The following is a 14,211-nucleotide window of genomic DNA, read 5'->3' on the forward strand; positions in this document are numbered from 1 at the left end:
CCCTTAAGATAACATGGCAGGCAAGGTGACACCAGCTCATTAATTCGCGTATTATGCATTAATTTGTTTAAAGATTGAAAATAAAACATATAGAATTAAAAACCAAATCAATATAAATTGAAAATATATTTCGGTACATTTAAAATGGAGTCAATATTTTCATAGCCCAGTAACCAAGCTTTCGTTTTTTTTTTTTTTTTTTTTTTAAATACACAAATATCTTTAGCTGTCTTCAAACAAAACAGCTGTTACACAACTACTTGCAAAAGGTCGCGGCCTGGAGTTAAAGGGGGCCGTGACTTGTTAGTGACCCGTCCACGCGCACAGAAGTTTTGGCCGAACTAAGGTCAGGTGCTCAGGTGGCCAGCTGGTTAGTATTGTCATTCGTCAAGGTTCTAGCTAGGGAGTATTTTGTCTATGCTTCTAACTATTTTTCTTTATAACCCCCGAATAAAGGTCATAGAGCAATTCCGGTAAAGTACTTAATATTTTGTTATACGCGGAAGTTATCGTGTCGTGACTATTAACAAAGAGTCCACAAAGTTGTCAATAATATTCGATTCTTTGTTGAAAAAACTGTTTTGAAACTTTATAGAGTAAACTCTTCGTACAGATCATGCAATGTAGCCTTTGCGTGACAAGAGTACACAAAATGGAATCACATGATTCATCTTCATAAAAGGGCTTGAAAAGACTGTCCTTCATATTCACAATAGTTATCACAATCAATTTCACACTGATCTTCACAAACAGATTTTAGCACTTACGAAAAATCAATTGAGCAGAAAATGACAACAACATTTAAGTTACAGAGGAGTTTAGAAAACTAACACAACGTGTATAATAGCAAAAACAATTATTTTTATAAATTTAAAGTAGATCTAAGCTAATCAGTTTTTCTTTAAAAAAAACCTTTGTCATTGACAATTTTATGTCTTGACTTGTTCACACAACAAAACTAAATAATAACTAGCTGAAATAACTTCTTTTCACAATATTTGAAAATACTTAAAATATATTTGAAAATATTCTTCCTCTATGTGTTGTAGTAGGCCTAGTATCGTACCACCTACGATAAGAGGGAGGAATTTTCATCGACCGCTATAAGCATTTTAATCTAGTGCCAGAAGCACAATTTTTATTTCAGCTGCGGTTTTCAATCTGCAGCTTAGAAATTAGAGAATTCTATTGGCAGTTTTATGGCGTGACGTCACTCTCTTCTCTTGAGAGAACACCATTACCGCAACGAAACAAAGTGTTTCGTGTTTCCATCTGTATTCGTGGTGTAGTGGATAAAGTACTCGGCTGATTTCCACGAGGTAACCAGATCGGTTTCCACCGGTGACACGAAATTCTTTTCAAAGATTTAGCTTAGAATGCGATTACTTCTGAATGGTTCATCTTTTGTTAGAATTTGAGGCATTTATAATTTTATTTTATGAACATAGCTATGTTTTTGATTAGTAAACCTTCATTCAATTGTTTTCATTATCGGCAAGTTTGGTTAGTCAGGTTAGGCTACAACAGTTTAATTATTTTATAATTAAAAAAATATAAACTTATTTTTATAATTTTTGTTTTTTAAACGCTCATTTCGTCCGTATCGAAAAACCACAGCTGAAATAAAAATCGTGAAAAAGTAAAAAATCATCAAAATACGTTGCTTGGATTAGGTACACAGTACATGTTTTCCAGCTCTTTAAAGATAGCCTTTGGAATGTAAATATCTTCTCCAATAGCGTGTTGCGCACTGTTAAATCTCATCTCTCACGCACGAACGTGAAGTTTCTCAAACATTTGTGCACACGGAATGTCAACACCTTTTTTGTGTCACGCAGCTTGCAAATAACTTCGGAACATGGATATCATAGAAAACATATTGCTTACAGAAGAGAATAGACGATCAGACCGTTTTAATATGATTATTTAGATGTTCATTGAGAATAAGACAGTGACATAAAATGATGTTTACAGGTGGTTTGGTGATTGCAAAAACAGATAACATTTTACAGAATACACTTATGTTTGGGTAAATTCTTTTTCAACGTAGAAGAGCCTTCCCAGCAGCCAATCTTCAGGGGTTCCTTCTTAAAGCCGGGTTCTCCCAGACGCGGAAGAGGAGCGCGGAGAGCAAAGGGCGGAGATCTGAAAAGCAGTTAACATAGCGTTCCGCTTCGCTTCTAGGAAAACAGTAACATTACACTACCTAAGACAAGGGGAGTCCGCTCTCCTCGTTCCTCTCGCTGCGCTCCGCTTCCGCGCCTAGGAAACCCCAGCTTTGAGGTGGTTGAATTATTCACTTGATTAATAAGTTATTATGGAATGAGGCTGAAGTATGCAGCTCCTTTAGGGCGGGTTTCTTTCTGTAAGTGATAGATTATAGATTGGAAAGGTGAATTCTGATGCATTTCTAGTCTTGTGGTGGTGTAGGTTCCTGTACTGAATATAGTCAATGTTGTCTGATTTGTTGGGAGGCTATTGCATGTAGGAAGGGTTGACGGATATGGATGAATATTATACTCAGAGAATAAAGATTAGCTAAGTGATAGTGCCTACTCTTATTCTGTGGATATAGACGATACATTAACAAGAGCATGATTTTGAACATTCTCTTACATTTGGGGTTTGCAAACATGATCGAAAATGTTGTTATACACAATCAAAAAATAATAGGTATCAATAATTTTAAATAACATGAAAGTTTTAAAATAAGATAATATAAGTAGACATATTTACCTTGCATAATTATGAGGATTATTTAGCATTTGCAACAAAAGAAAGTGCTATACAACAACAGAATATGATCATGCTTTGATATTATGATAGCCCTACTTATAAAACCAATTTTGAGTAAAGCACTAATTTATAACGTATCTGTGAGGGTCGTCGTAGTAAACAGGTAGGGTCGAAGGTTATACAGTTTGCGTGATGTCATTGTTTCGTGACTGCGGGGTTGCATGATAAACAACTGTTGCTAGCCACCGCATTAGCTAGTGTTGCTGTTGTAGCTAATAGTTGAGGAGAATGCGGTGGTTATAATCGAAAATGTAGTGTCTAGGCATAGCCGTGGGTTTAGGCGAGGCCACACTAAAAAACCACTTTTTTAACGTGGCATTGGTTTAGGTCATACCGCAGAAAACATAAATTAGATCCGAGTCTACCGATCGAAGTATTGCATTGATTTGTGGTCCTGAAACCCCCCTAAAATTTGTTATTGTTTAGTTTGCAGACATAAAACATAGTAGATAGAGCAATTTAATAGATAAGGGCTCTAACAGCTGTAGCGCCCCCAATATTTTATTTGGTTAAATAAGTTAACTAGCTAAACATGGGCCTAGTTAACGTGTTGTCAATTATTACCATTTCTTCAGTCATTCTCATTTTTAAATTCACACCAGTATCTGGTGGCCAGCGTCGTCCAAAACTAATCTAATCTACAAATTTTCAGCTCAGAAATACAATTATATAACACAAATTATAAATATCCCCGCCACAACAAACCTGCCGACTAAGTGAATTTCAATTTGTCTGAATTGATTTTCAATTAAAACAATTTTCAATGAACTAACATTGGGTTTTTCATACTAAGCTATTACATTTTACAAAAAAAAAACGCCTTTTTACCCTCCCTGGTACTCGTTAAACTAATGTTATTTAAATAGGGAATACATGTGATATTTTTAAGGAGACATTTTAGTGTATATCCAATCAGGCAAATGGAAATTCGCTTAGTCTGCAGGTTTGCTGTGGCGGGGGTGTTTACTCCCTTTAAAAAGGTCTAGAGTAAAATTGGGAAATTTTGTGTTTTGTGGGTCAAAAATGAGAAAACCGAGTTTTTTACCCCATAAAACCCCGTTCCCATGGTCCGATCAAGCTGTTTGCGAACTCATTCAAGTTTATTTCACCTTACACCTTTGAACCAAATTTTGTCAAAATCGGACAAAAACTACTCAAGTTATCGCGTTCATGGACGTATATACTGTATATATATATATATATATATATATATATATTCAACCAGGACGTGATTGAGCGATGCGAACGAGATCATCTTGAAAATTAAACGTAACGGCACTTTCTTTCCATCGGTCTGTCTTAGGGGAAACCTATAACTTAGGCGATACGAAGTTCGCCGGGTCAGCTAGTATATATATATATATATATAATTTTAAATAACAATAAAAACGGTAAGTTTTTAGGTGACGTATATCCCCAATTCTAAATAACTCCCAAAACTCTTTATAGTCTTAAATAATTCGCCAAATTATTGACTTTTATTTTAGCTATGGATTACTTTCCGGGAGTTATTAGGGTTTGGGATATATGTCCTTAACTAAAGACAAATTTCAAAATAAATACATTTTAATGTTAAATTAAGAACCATGACTCATTTTAAAATTGTCAGATTTTGTTTAGTGATTAATAAAATCAAAGCTAAACATTCACTGAGTAATTTGAGACCAGAAAGAACTTTGTGACGTATTAACAACCCGAGTTATAAATCTTTTAATAAAAATATATTTCTAAAAAGGTAAATTAAATAATATTCTGAGGTTCGTAGCTGGTCTTTAACTCGTCTGATTTTAATGACCAAGAGCTCAAACGAAAGCCCTTACATTACTGAATATTTTAAGTCTAGAACGAACTACAAGCGTCAATAATAACTGGAGATATAAGAAAAATAGTTTTAAAAAAATTATCAAACTACGAAACGTCTATAAGAAATGTATGGTGGAGTGTTTTCGTTTGAATATATCTAAATGAATAAAGATATTTAAAAACGGATTTCGGCATTGAAATCAGTGTAAAATTTAGTTGGTAATGATGTGTCACAACACTATCATTACATTGTAAAAAAATTATCTATGTCCAATATGGTGGATCCAAGATAGCACCCAAAAACATGTTCCCTATCAAAATGAAGTACTAACCACCCAATAAATACAGGCGGTGGTCCCAAGTCAATATCTCGAAAAATGTGCATAACAAATGCATGTGAAATATGTTTTTTTAGTTTGTCCAATGTTGGAAAAAACCGCCATTTTAAATTCTGATTTTAGTGGTTTTCTCGTGCACCGATTTTTGGAAACTTTTAGTATGTCATTCTGCAAACCCAACTCTACAAAATAAAACCATAAAACGTTTTCTTGCAATTTTTTCAACGGTCCCTATGTAAGCTTGTTTAGTTTGCTTGGACTATTTAGCATGGGTCAGACGGTCAGACCACAGATCAACCTTAAACGAATCAATACTGTGGGTAGAGAAAAATCAACACCTAAAAATACTAGTACTATTTAGAGACTGACACTTAACTGATGAACTTAGGCTTACTGACGGGCTGAAATAGTCTTAAGAAAATATTATTACGGGCCTGTCCATCCAGCATTTATTATAAATGGACTGAGGCTAGGTCATACATCAGAAGGTTGGCTTATTGATTGTCGAGGGTAATGTGATTGCTACAGAGAAGTTGTTATTGCCTCGTAGGGGAACTAAAACGTTTTGTCGTTTTACTCGACAGCCTTTCGTCGATAATTCGGTAGTTCTTGGAAACAAATAAAATGTCTCCTTAGAAAACATGTACTTGCAAAGATTATATCAAATCTATATATAAGCAAGCATGTTTCTTTAGAACTTTTTCCCAGCTTGTGTACATCGCAGGGAAAATACTACGTATATTGTTAGAAAGACATTTTCATGTAGATGTGCACAATCCCTTTATAAATTAAAATAGACTCAAAAATAAGAAAAAAATGTATTTAAAATGTAAAAAATTAACAAGGACCTTATAGGTTGCCATGATGATGACGAAATAACAACAAAATATAAACAGAAAATCAATACAAATGGAAGAAATTAACATACAATCACATGTTTTATTTACAGCATGGGGTGAAAATAGAGAAGCCTGTACATTACATATTTTTGGCAGAGTTTTTGACCCCTGGACGACCACTAGTAGGAACTAAATACGCAGAAAGACAGGTTGCATGAGTTTGATTGTGTTGAAAATTATGAATTTCATCAATGTATCCATTAATTAATAAATGTATAAATCTTAAAGTCTCTGTTGTTAAGAACGTCTGTACTAACCCGTTAAAAAAGAAATAATTTTTAAAAATCTTTCTGATGAAAAACTTGCAATAACCCTTAATAGTTTGTGTGTGGTTACAGTCAAGCAACACAACCTAACTATATCATGGGGCTTATGTGTCAAATAACTATCACTATTGTAAACAGATATTTTAAGAATGCATATAAGACGTAACTGAGCCCAAATGTGAATGAAAAGTAAATAAGATTCCTCCCAATGTATGCCACAAAGACCATTTTTCTTTAGTAAAGGCTATAATTGAACATCGAATTTATTATCAGATAATGGCAAGAGCCCGTTTCGAACCACCAAAAACGTATACTCTTTATCAGAAATGTTCATACAGTATCATTAGGTGAGCACTATGTAATAACCACTTATAAATAGCTACTTATTTTTAGTTATAGTCGAACTTGTCTTAAAGTCTACAAATAAATTAATATAATCACTCATAAACAGGTAGGGTCGAAGGTTATACAGTTTGCGTTATGTCATTAAGGTAAGGAAAGGAAAAATGTGGTTCGGATTCCACTATAAACTGTAGGTCCCTTAGTTGCCATTAGCTGTATGGGCTATTAATTAACAGCTGTGTCTAAGGAACATGTCGGCCTTAGTCACTAACAAGACTACAAGATCGCGCCACTCATCCTACACTCATCCTTCACTCATATTTGGGTTAAAATACGCACATAGTGGCGTCCCCATCTTAAATAATTGATAATTGATAAAAATGATTCCACTTAACTCAGGTTATGCTTCTATGTGAAAATCGAATTTCAATTTAGATAAAACGATAACTGTGAATAGTTCTTAAATAGTAGGTCAGAACACTTCTCAAAGCTTCTCATGCTTGTAATCAAAGTTCCATTTTGTTTGCGTGATATTATTGCGTGGTATAAACACTTTTCGTGCGTCCAAAGGCTGAAATGATTGAGTAAATAGTTTGAGGGGGGGGGGTTGACAATCCCGATGTTTCCTTTTCTTAACTACATTTGTTGAATAAACATTTTACATAAAATATTGAAAGTTTTAAAGCATTTTTTGAATTGAAATCAATGTTTTCAGACGCAAGTTTTTGAATCGTCAGTAATGAAGTAAATTATTGTTGGTAGAACGAATATGTTTAATCCCTATATGTTTCGTGAAATACGATTACCGCATACCTACATATATATGTTAGCTGATATATGTTTTAGTAAACAAATAATGTAGTAAATAATGCAGCAACAATTACTTCAAGTAAAAGATGACAGTAAAGACGGCTGACCTTAACCCACCTCTTAAACTACCCCTTCTCTTCCTTTCACAGTCATTACCTTTATCATCCACTCAGTGCCGGATTTAGGGTACTTGAGGCCCTAGGCCAAATTACTTGAGCGGCCCTCCCCCTCCCCCTGTGGTGGAAATTCCTTGCAATCGCGGAAATAATCGTGAATATCTCTTATGCATCAAGGGGACATCATCATTGACACCCGTGATCGTGGATGAAATCGTGGACATCTCTCCTAAATCAAGTCAAAGCAATCATAGGTATACGAGAGCGTGGCAAAATCATGAACATCCCCACGGGCTGCAACAAAGGGACATTATCACCGTCACCCGCGACCGCAGTAAAATCGTTAAGGGGATACGCCACTATCTCCAACTTTATTTTTATTTTTTAATTTTTGTCAACCTAATTAGTATATTTTGTTTATACTCGACTTATTTAGAAGATTTAGGTCCAAAAAATTGAATTTATGACTTATTTACTAAATGTATATGCGGTTTTAGTTTTTTTCACCCAAATTTTTAGGGATTCGGTATTGAGAATAACTTTTTAACTACTGAACTGAATGACATATTCTATTTATTTCCTGATTCAGGATTAAATAATGAGTCATTCTGTGTATAATCGTTATGGTAACTAACAAAACAAGATTTTTAGGACACTTTATTCAAAATATAAAAAAAGCTAAAAAAATTTAAAAATTAAGCGTAAACATAAATAGTTTTAGTAAATGTAATGCTATATGGGTTTTTATACACACAATCCCTTATTACTTTATAAAGAAGGTCTGGTGAAAATTTGAATACTATAAGTATAGTACTATAGGTCGGCCGCTTAGAAAACGACCTCCTCCAGCATTGGTTTAGCATTAGCGCGCAGGTCGTTTTCTAAGCGGCCGAACGTTAACGGAGTTATTCTAACTTTTGTACAATAACAACCTAAAAAACACGGTATTGAGATAATCGCAGGTGATTGGCAGAACTAAAATCCCCATGACAACACTAGTTTATTATTTTATATTATATATAAAAATACCAAAGTACTTATTTTGTTTTAAATAAATGTACCCTACTTTAAACCTTCATAATACATAATTATGATACAAAATCAAAAATGTAAATATCAGGAACAAAAAAAATAAATAGTCAAAATTTTTTTCAAATTACTGGTTGCGGCGTTTTATATTTTATTTATTTTATACTAGGAGTTGTCAGATTGGAAACATTTTTTAGGTAAATGTTCACAACTAAATAACCTATCTAAAAATGCAACTTTTGGAAAATGTAAAATAAATAAAAAATATGGCCCAGAGATAGTGGCGTATCCCCTTAACATCTCCCGTGGCCCGCAATCACAGGGACATCATCATCAACACCCACGGCTGCGGCAAAATCGTTGACATCTCCCGCATGCCGCAATCACGGGGACATCATCATCGACACCCACGGCCGCGGCAAAATCGTGAACATCTCCCGCGGGCCGCAATCACAGGGACATTATCATAGACACCCACGGCCGCGGCAAAATCGTGAACATCTTCTGTGGGCCGCAATCACAGGGACATCATCATCGACACCCACGGTCGCGGCAAAATCGTGAACATCTTCTGTGGGCCGCAATCATGGAAACATTATTATGGTCACCTGTGATCGCGGCAAACTAATGGTTAAAAAAATTATTTGTTTATCTAAAAAAATTGTTGTGCAATCTTCTGCGGCCCCCTCTTGCTTGCGGCCCTAGGCCGCGGCCTAATCGGCCTAGTGGTAAATCCGGCACTGCATCCACTTCAATGTTACCTGGGGAATTATTAACCAAAATGTCAGCAGATCGAAAAGCTTAGTAGCATTTTGTTGTACATGAACAGTTATTAATACATGTATTAAGTGTAGTACAACAAAGCAATTTAGGGGTTCTAAAGCTCTGTGAACCATTAAAAAAGTTCGTTAGTAATATAATGCCACTGAAAGATAAAATAATGGATTTTGTGACAAAAGAATTAGCTGGTCTTTTCTATAATCAAAGCTATACACTGCAACCATTGACTGTGTATAGTCAATACTGCAACTCACATAATTATAAATTCATCTCCATGACTTATATTTGGGAATTCTGGCTTAAATTTTAACGAGACTCGTCCTTATTTCGTTTGAAACAAAAATGTACGTTACCTAAACCAGTTAAATCACATATTCAGATAACTCAATTTTCAATTTTCGAGTGTGCTTATATGAGTTTTATTTGTTACAACTCTGGACAGTCTTATTTAAATTACCTGTTTAAAAGACGATCTTATGATAAAAATTAAGGGGTGTGTGTTGACCTAGCGTTTCGTTCGGTTCTAGCGGGGCGGATTCGACTACTGGCATATACAATAAACGTTTAATTGAATTTGACTATTTCCCCTTAAAAGAGTTTGCATTGCCTTAAATCCACTGACGTATAAAAACTATCTCTGTGGTATATATGTAACTATTCTCACATCTCTACTCACCGAAAGTCTTCCCCTGACAGTCGGTTTTGGAGTCGGTATCAGCACTACCACAGGGTCTCTCACGGGGGTTTTGAGCAGTTTATCCTCTACTCCTGGAAGACCTGCATCGTCCCGCACTAGGATGTGGTACGCCTGGCATCCTATCTGGAAGAGACCATCGTGGATGGACAAAGTCTCGGATGGTTTCCGAGACCAAAAGTAATTGCCGAAAAAAGGTGCCATCACAACATGCTTTATAGAATGGGGAAACTAACGATGTGGATTCCGAACTGACGGCGACATGTTTGAAGGACAGAGGGCGGCAAACTAAGTCGAAGAGCGCAGAAAGGGTTCTATCGCGCGGGCGCGGCCTATCGATATTGATTTCGAGATCAGACTACTGTACTGGTCGTTTCGATTGTTCCCTTCGATATGAGTATTGTGGGGTTTAAGATGAAAATGAGCACTTTATTTGTTTGTATAGTGAAAATGGTATTATTTCAGACGTCGTCTCCAAAGATGAATCTGTCCCAATGCAAAATTATGTATGCACAAAAATACAGTTTAATTTATATACTATACTAGCTGACCCGGCGAACTTCGTATCGCCTAAGTTATAGGTTTCCCCTAAGACAGACCGACCGATGGAAAGAAAGTACCGTTACGTTTAATTTTCAAGATGATCTCGTTCGCATCGCTCAATCACGTCCTGGTTGAAGTTCGTTCGCTACACTCACTCACCTTTGGGTTGGAGCTCGTTCGCTACGCTCACTCACCTTTAGGTTGGAGCTCGTTCGCTGCGCTCACTTGCCTTCAGGTTAGCTCGTTCGCTACGCTCACTCGCCTCCAGGTTGAAGTTCGTTCGCTACGCTCACTCACCTTTTGGTTGCAAATTAGCTGTTGTCATAAATGTAAAAGAAATAATAGTGCTGCACCCTGTTGGTAATCCTTGTAACTTTAATGCTATTGAACATCATAGAACAGAACCAACTTGTTTAATTGAAACAGCTGTTAAGATTCATTAATTCCATTTGTCATAAGGTTAACATGGGAAACTCCAGAGCCACTGGGGCGGAGCCCTTTTAAGAATTTCGAAACGGGAAATAGTTTACGTCCGATTCGCATACCTACAGAATTTACACACCAAATTTCATAACGATCGGTGAAGTCGTTCCGGAGGAGTTTGCAGACAAACACTGTGACACGAGAATTTTATATATTAGATTTCTCATAAGGTTAACATGGGAAACTCCAGAGCCACTGGGGCGGAGCCCTTTTAAGAATTTCGAAACGGGAAATAGTTTACGTCCGATTCGCATACCTACAGAATTTACACACCAAATTTCATAACGATCGGTGAAGTCGTTCCGGAGGAGTTTGCAGACAAACACTGTGACACGAGAATTTTATATATTAGATTTAAAAATTGATGTATTGTTTATGATTTAGATAGATTATTTCAATAATATAACTTGAGTTCTTTACAGTTCGATCGAATTATTAGACTGAACCTGAGTGCAAAGGTTTAAAAACATTAGTTTTATACATTTCATTTCCTAAGTAAATTCATAAATTAAAAGGTTAAACTATTCATGAAATCTAATAACTCTTTTTTCATAAGATATATCATGAAATTACTAATTTAAGAGTGAAAAGGTTCAAATAAAGGATTTCAAAGTACTGTACAGTGTTATTGTTTCTAGTATGGAAAATATAAAAATATCTAACCAAGGATGCGAACTACTACCTTGGCTTATAATGACACTCATCCGATAACTTATCGCTTCAAAATGATCGTATTGTTTCGATTTTTTTGATATCGATAGTAGTTACTATCTTGTTCGGTATTTACTATAGTGATAGCGTGTAGTAGACGGTTGTATCCGTTCCATGGTAGTTTATTGATTCTGTATAATGTACACGCTAATACACTGGTTGTATTATGTTGAATTATTAATCATCTTGCATTTGATTGACCTTGTGTCAGAAATTTTGCAAAACATCATTAGAGGTGGCGATTAATATTTAATTATTCGTTCATTAACAATCTTGAATAAATTGTTAAAATCGTTCATTAAATGTCTAATTAAGGTGAAAATATAGAATGGTGAGATTCACCCATCGATTTTTAACTTACATGTCTTTTGTAAGGTATGATAAGAAATCCAGTCAATTAGATTACGACAGTGAAATTGATGTGTACGTTGACCAAGACCAAGTTAAGTGTATTCATAGTTTTAATTATAGTGTGTACCTCAAATAAAAAAAAATATGTTCAAAAATATATTTTAAATAATAGAACAAGGTTCTTTAAGTGAATGTCAAATTTGTCTTGAAATAGTATTGACTCATGTAATGCAGTGAGATGAAATACAATGTTTTGAAACCTAAGCGTTTTGGTAGCGTTCTTTAGGTACGTACAGGTGGATTGAAAAGTTTCTTGAATTTTGATGATCAAATGGTAAACCTCTTGTTTAGTACACTTTTACAATCGCACCGTCTTTTGTTTTTTGGAAGGATTTTAAGCGTATGTTAATTACCAAACACTTTATTGGTATATTTCACCAGAATACAATTTCCATCCATAAGTAAAATTAAAAATCTGAAAACTCAAACATTGTTTTAATGTTTCAGTTTTCAGATTTTTTATTGTACTTAGGTTTTTAGGGACATCAAAACTTTTCTATCATAATTAAACATTTCATTAAGTTTTAAAATCCAAGGTGGTGTTATTTCACCTCTGGGTTTTGATGAGGAGCTAATCGGAATGGTAAATGAAAGACAGTTTAAGGAACTTATGATAATACCTACGTGAGTCATATTTGTCTTAGCCTTATCCCTACTAAATCACAAAATTTCTCTGGTGCCATCTATATCAAATAACACCTACTATTACCACAGACCGGCTTAGTAAAATACCTTCGCACACTCATTGCGGCGAAGCTGCACTTTTAGGATCGAGGTTAAAAAGTATTTCTTCCAACAAAGGTTTTATGACATGAAAGTCACGCCACATTAGTCCAAAATTTATTCTTTCTCCATTAGTTGACGAGTAGGCCAAATCTGCAAAGGTTGGTGCGGATACTTATCTTCTTGAGATTTATCTCCAATTTGAGGTATTGGACTGTAAATGAAGATTGACAGTCTAACCTATAATGTGAGAGAAACCTTGATTTCTTGTTATTTGTGTAAATATGTCAGCTATAAAGAGGATTTAAAGGTAAAATTTCCTTCTTACTGTTAAAACGTCATAATATTAATTAGTTGTGAAATCTGGAGTAATATAAAAAAGAATTGAAGTGAAATTCGAGTTTATACATAGTTGGGAAATCCGTGTAAAATAGTTGGGAAATTCGAGTAATATAGTTGGGAAATCTGTGTAAAATAATTGGGAAATTCAAAGAGTCTCCCCCCCAATATTTTTTTTCATGCGACACACCTGGCTGGGGACACCACTGAATATCCTCAGTACTGTACTGCAGTGCAAGCGGTCGTCACCTTGGGGGGGGGATTATGGGGTTAAAACTCCCCCGAAATCCCGAAATGTGGTAGTAAAAAATTAATATTAGGTTAATAAGTGCAAGTTAAACTATAAAATAGAAACCACAACAAAGGACCCGACAACATAACATCATTGTGCATTGCATGCCATTTAGATTAGTTGGATTTAACTACAATTAATACTACAATGTACACAAGTATGAACATCATGGCTTTGTGGCCTGGCTTTGATATCAGTAGGCCTACCGGTACAGGAGTACGATCTCAACAGACGAAATTGTAAAGATTTTTGCTTCAAAACATGGCAGAAGATTAAATTTTATGTTGTCAACTTTTTCCTATGTATAAATCAAATTTTTACTTCTATTTTGCAATTAAATCCATCGAAAAATTGCATAGAAGGATTGTTACTATACTAACGTGAAACACCGTATTTTTAATCTATGGTTTCATCAAAGATTAAACAAACTTCCTAAAAAATATATACGCCTAATTAATGTTTATTTTATTTAATCTATTATTTATTATATTCACCAACTGCATACACAATTTTACATTTAAAAGTTTCATATAGTGTTTAGAAGAATGTAGCTTTGTTCGTACACTTTTTATTTGGAATGCAGAAAACTATGCCGCAACCGCAACACGGCAGAATCATATGTTTGATACAAAAACGGATGTGACAAACTAGAAACTAAAGCTTTACTTAACTAAAATTTTAAAACAAATATCCGATTATTTTAGATTGGTTTTCAACATTAATTTACAATATCAAGACTTGTTTTTATTACGGTGTTCAATTAAGTATTTTAATGTAGCTATTTTCTGTTTAGGTTCTCAGTTGACCTTGTCTACTCATCAAAATGGAATCACTGT

The sequence above is a fragment of the Macrosteles quadrilineatus genome, unplaced genomic scaffold, assembly GCF_028750875.1.
Source record: "Macrosteles quadrilineatus isolate MER2022 unplaced genomic scaffold, UCM_ALF_1.0 Scaffold_14__1_contigs__length_3811126, whole genome shotgun sequence".
Classification (NCBI taxonomy): Eukaryota; Metazoa; Arthropoda; class Insecta; order Hemiptera; family Cicadellidae; genus Macrosteles; species Macrosteles quadrilineatus.